We start from the raw sequence: 5,671 nt of genomic DNA, 5'->3' as shown, positions 1-5,671 counted from the left end.
CAGGGAGAAAGACTAAATACTGAGGGGTGAATGTAATGGTGAATTAGCCATGCTATGAGATTATTTTATGATCCATCCTGCATACAGTGCAACATGCCGCTTTCCTGTAATGGTGTATTTGCTGAGATGAGGAGGTAATAGCTGTGTCAACACTGTGGTTACCACGGAGACAGTGGGGTTTCCATAGCTGTGCACTCTTTCCCAGTGACCCAGTTTTACCATTGTGGCATTGAAGTCCAACGAGAGCTCTCAGGTCTCCACTCCTCTGCCTTTTACCTAGCCACTGAATCCTGCTGATTGATGTACAGTTTGAATAGAAGCTATGAGTGTCGCAGGCCTTGAGTCAGCGCTGTGCAAAAGAAGCATTCGGTTGAGTGCATTTGTGCTTTTTCCACTGAAATGGAAAAGGAAGATGAATTAAGAGCTGTTGGTGGTGGAGGCATACACTGGGAATCAAAAACTAAAAGTCCTTTGCTGAAAACAAGTCAAGGTAAATCTGTAAAGGTGTGAAAAGAGCTAAAACGTTTTCTTTTTAAATCTCACTAACATTTACAATAAAACCATTGCTGTGACAAATTCACTGTGAATAAACTTTAATAGTCATTCCATCTTTTATTCTATTTTTCGATATAAATGTAAAACTTCTTAAAGGGTTATTCAATAGGAAGCAATTTAATGATCCAGTGCCACAAGTAATGCATTTGTATCGAGGCAGAGGGCTGAGCCTGAAGATCATATTTTCTATGTTAATTTTCTAAACTGTTTTTACATATTTATCTATCTTTGTAATCAGAAATATTCAAAAGATTCTGTAAATGCCCTGGGATTGGGGCTTGCATCTTCAGACTCATTTGCCCATTTGGCTTAGGCATCAAATCGCTCTGTTTAAAGATTGTAGTTTTGTTTTAATGCTGTTTTTCAAGTGTCTAATCAAACTGCAGCTGAGTCTAAATATTACCAAGTCAGTAAGCCCAATGATCAGAAGGCATTTAGCGATATGCTCCCACGATCATGGGGAGAACACTCATGACCTCTTGTGCCAGAGCGTTCTCACTCCCGAGGCGTAACATGTCGACGTTTTGTCACGTCCCGCGGCGTTCCTGAGGAACGCGAAAGGAGACCTTCGGCGTTCTTATGGTACGCGGCGGGTTATGGCTGGAATCCAGTGCAATGACGCTCCCGCAGTAATAGACATTCCAGCCCTGTATTCCAGCCCTAAACCTAACCTTATCCCTAGCCCTGACCATAACCTTATTCCTGACCTTAACCAGGACTTTAATGATGTTAAATAGCGTGTTTCTAAGCGATTTGAAGAAAAAGAGCGAACATGTGTAGATTCAGTCCAGACGGTTCTCATATGTCCTCTTTTTTCCGAGGTCGTCATTTAGGAACGTGGTGGGTAGCCGAAAACGTAATATGGTGACGATTTGTCACCTAGCGTAAAATGTTACGCTTTGGGAGTGAGAACGGGTTGCTTGTGCTGACTGCTAACTACTGAGCTTCCAGCTAGCTTGCAAAGCTCATCATAGTTCTTCTCTGGATATACACTCTCTCGCTTTGCATGTGAATCCACAGAATCTGTAGGCAAAGGACAAAACATTTCCTGTTTCCCTTTGTAGTCCACTTGCAGTACTTTTGACCAATCATATACTAGCAGGGATTTAGCTAGTGGCATCTGCTAAAATGCATTCCAAAAACCCTCCACAGTCACGTGATGACAATTTAGCTTTTTACTAGAAACATAGAGGCAGACTGATTTCATGATGACCACAATTCTCAGGGAGCCATAAATCCGTTGCAGGACTTCTCGATTATTGGGACTAATCCTCGGTTAATTTTGCTTAAGGTATGAAACTTTTACTTTTTAGTTTGTACTTTATGTCCTTGTCAGTTTTGAAGATCTGCTATTTTTGCCACAAATTCACAGTGTTAACAATTAAAGCACTTTGGCTGTTTTGTATAGTTTTTCTGTCTCTGGTCCTTGAACTTGCAGACAGAAATAGCTTTGGCCCTGTGGTTTTTATCAGTGTTACAAACAAGCAGATTGCTGACTTACTTCCACATGCTTCTCAGAGCTGATACAAAAATATAAACAGCACCAGTCACACCTTATGGAAGCATATTCTTTACTCATCCAACATCTCTATATGTGACAAACAGTTTGTTAGGCTTAAGGTGTGTCGGTTAAGAAATTTGTTCAACACTGGGGTAAATTAAGAAGCTGAGACATGTCTAAGAGAAGTTGTTCATCGCCAAAATGCGTGTCAAGTTCACCATTGAAAGGCATGCTTCACCACTATTTTCCCCTCTGGATATTTGTTACTTTCAAAGATCATCTGACTGGCATAGATAATTATGCTGCTAGCTTGTTTTGGTCTCTTTTTTCCCCTTCTTTGAATGTTATTGCCCTGACATTTGAATGTTTGTGAAGACCAAAAGCAACAAAACTGCTGCAAAGCATGCCCCAGGGTTTCCACCCATGACTTCCCTTTCTTAAGAACCAAATATCTAGGACTGCTTTTTGCATTGTTGAACTTTATTTGAACTCCGATTTGAGATTCAAGGTTATACCAGGAAACTCTTGGATAATACTTCAGAGAAGATGCACAGTGTGGACAAAATTGCATTGTTTCATAGAGTGGAAAGCTGAGAGATAGCCAATTGATGAAAAAGATAAACTCTCTTTTCTTTTTGTATGTGTTTGTGTTACAGCTCTTTCTGCAGTCAGATTTTGACCGGGTGTATTACTGGCATGCTAGCTTCCCTTTGTTTTTTTTAACATGTGCTAATTATCCAAAGCTGACTAGCCTAGCTGCTTGCTACAGCTTTATGTTTGCTGTTCTTATTTAGAGTGATATCCTCTCAACTTGCACAACTTTCTCTGGATTTCTCTGCTACAACTGATTATTCTAATCATCACTAACTATCAGCTGAAGGTAGATCTTAGACCTGAGATGTCAACGTGATCCCTTTTTTCTTTTGGTATTTGAGGAGAATTCTTGACATTTTTTTCCCAGTCAGCTTCACTAACAGTGGCCAGTGGTTGCTGCAAAAATGTAGAGTTACCAGAATCAGAATCTGTTTCGTCTGTCACTTCTCTAACCTTCCTTCACACACACACACAAACACAGACCACAGGCTGTGCTGCAGCAGGAGCTCTGTGGCTGTAGGTTTGGCAGCAGAAACCACTGCACAGACACTGTTTTTGTTTGTTTTCCTGCAGAGCCCTTGCATTTTTTGTGTGTGGCCTTCTCTTGAAGGAAAGTAGTAGGTGGAGAAAGAAAAAACAACATAATTGAGATCCTAGCTCATTGAAAATCAAATGTATTTGTAGTAGAAAAGACGTGCTTTTGGGGGTTTTTTTGTTTTTTTTTACAACTGTGACCCGCATGAAAATGGGATCACAGTCAAATACTGAATGAGGACACTCAGCTGCTGCTCGGCACTGCCTGTCAACTATGCTGAAATGCTATTACAGATGTAATTGCACTGTGTTTCTGATAGCGGTGACATTTACACATAATCATCACTGTCCTTTAATGCTCCTCGTATCTCTCAGTTGTAGCAGCATGACACTGTTAACACTAAAACTCATGATATCCCAGGGCCATCTCCTATCCTATGAACTAAATGCTCATCTATCTTTTTTGTGTTTTTCAGCATCACGTGGAAGGGTTCGCTGCCATGTGAATCTGGAAGGGTTCTGAGAAGGACAAAGGTACAAAGAAACTCAAAGAAATGCAAGAAAATGCACAGACACACTTAATCCTGAGGCATCTTTCCTCTCACAGATGGTGTGTAGGACTTGAGGCTATCATTTGCTGAAGGGGCCTTCCATTTTTCCTCAGCCTTCTTCCTCTACATTCTTCTTATCCTCTGTTTTAGAACACAAGTGATCACCATTACTTAATAAATGACTCATGATTCACACATGAATTATGTATGTATTCTTGTCCTAGCATTACAGCATACAGATTAGTCCTATAAAATCGAAAGAGCTGTAAACTTTGGTAATCAGAATCAGAAAGGGTTTTACTGCCAAATGTTGAGCAGGTTTACAACATTAGGAAATTGCTGCGGTGCTTCAGTGCAAACATACTGTCATAAATTACGCTAAAATAGACATTAAAATAAAAATAAGAATAAGAATTAAAAGTGCTAAGTAGAAAGATGAGTGCAGGTGGTGATCAGTGCCAAACATGGAATGATGAAGTGAACACAGCGTAGGGTCATGTGTTAGTGGTGGCAACAGTCATACGGTTATTGTTCATGTGTCCAACAGCACAGGGGAAGAAACTGTTCTTATGGCGAGAGGTTCTGGTGCGAATGGACTGGAGCCTCCTGCCTGAGGGGAGCAGGTCAAACAGACTTTGTCCAGGGTGAGAAGGGTCAGCTGAGATCCGAGCTGCACGCCCCAGTGTCCTGGAGGTGTACAGGTCCTGCAGAGATGGGAGTCTGCACCCAATCACCTTCTCAGCAGAGAGAACAGAAAGCAAAAACACTCAGATTCTGTTTGATCTTTATATAGAATGAATGAAGTTAAACAAAAAAAGACCAGAATGACATCTTCTCTGCACAATAAAATGTAATATCTCAATGTGTGAGCAAAAGGGTTCTAGATGATAAAGAATATAGAAAGTTTTCAAAATAAAAGACTAAACACGTCAATTTGTGAAGTTCTGTTGATGTGAATTTATATCACAGGCGCGAACTCTGTATAAACCTGTATAGTCCTTGTGCACAAATTCCTCTACCGGTCTTGTAATACTTTGCAGTGTGCCACCACTTTGTGTGCTTGACTGCACAGCTGAAACCAGTAGAGAAACTGGTCCAGTTGTGTTTGGTTTCTTTTACAGTTTTTTACAGACACTAGGACACATTTCTCAATACTTAGGTCACTTTTGCAAAACTCCTCACACAGTGAGCACAACAGAAGTCTATGTGGGCTAAACTGAGGATCAGTTATCATTGTTTTGGCACAAATGCATTCAATGACTACATCTCTCAAATTTCATGAATTATTTTCTCACTCAGACACAACAACTGCCAAAAATCTTTGTACGTACAGGACATTTTGCATGTGCTTACATACTGTTTTCAAAACTGTTAAACTTATGGCCAAAACAATAACACAATGCAAAACTTAAAAAGACAGCAAAATGCAACAGCAATATTTTATTGAAACATATTTTAAATCTAAAAATCCAGTTTAACCAGTCACAGCTGATTCTCATTGTAGATGAACATCTACACAGGTGTTACTCCTTCAATTTTTCAACTCCTTCAATTCTGGCATGCCAGAAGATTCTTTCCTAGGTGTATTGCCCTAGATGACATAAGATGTGATGTGGATGAGAACCTGTGGCCAAATGGAGAAGACCGAGTAGATTAACATTACTATTGTATGAGTATCAGTGGGTGGTGTGTATACAAATTCTTGTATTTTGGGATTACTTAGTGCAAAAAAATAAAAATACATAAACAAATATTAACCAATTCTGCATGATGTCTGATTCATTCCAGTAACATATATTGAAATTATAAACAGAGATGTGTCCTTGTTTTACACAAGAAAACACTGTGTAATGCTACATGTTGCTAGTGTTTTTTAGGTCATTGTTTTGTGGGTGACAAAGTGTGTTTGTCGGCTGTCAACCTTTGCTAGTGTTCT

At 39.8% G+C, this 5,671-nt stretch overlaps 1 long non-coding RNA gene across 1 annotated transcript; it reads left to right on the top strand.

Annotated features, from left to right (window-relative positions):
* The first annotated feature begins 219 nt into the window (after positions 1 to 219).
* LOC146683663 (uncharacterized) lies at positions 220 to 3,919 on the top strand. Its single transcript, XR_014917380.1, has 3 exons — positions 220 to 490; positions 3,661 to 3,718; positions 3,792 to 3,919. It is a non-coding gene; the product is annotated as an uncharacterized LOC146683663 (long non-coding RNA).
* The last annotated feature ends 1,752 nt before the right edge of the window (positions 3,920 to 5,671 follow it).

The sequence above is a fragment of the Copadichromis virginalis genome, linkage group LG22 (genome assembly GCF_057382275.1).
Source record: "Copadichromis virginalis isolate Kocher_CV1m ecotype Utaka linkage group LG22, C_Virginalis_male_GT1.1, whole genome shotgun sequence".
Classification (NCBI taxonomy): domain Eukaryota; kingdom Metazoa; phylum Chordata; class Actinopteri; order Cichliformes; family Cichlidae; genus Copadichromis; species Copadichromis virginalis.
Note: the sequence above shows the minus strand (reverse complement) of the source record. Positions and strands in the feature narration are given on the sequence as shown.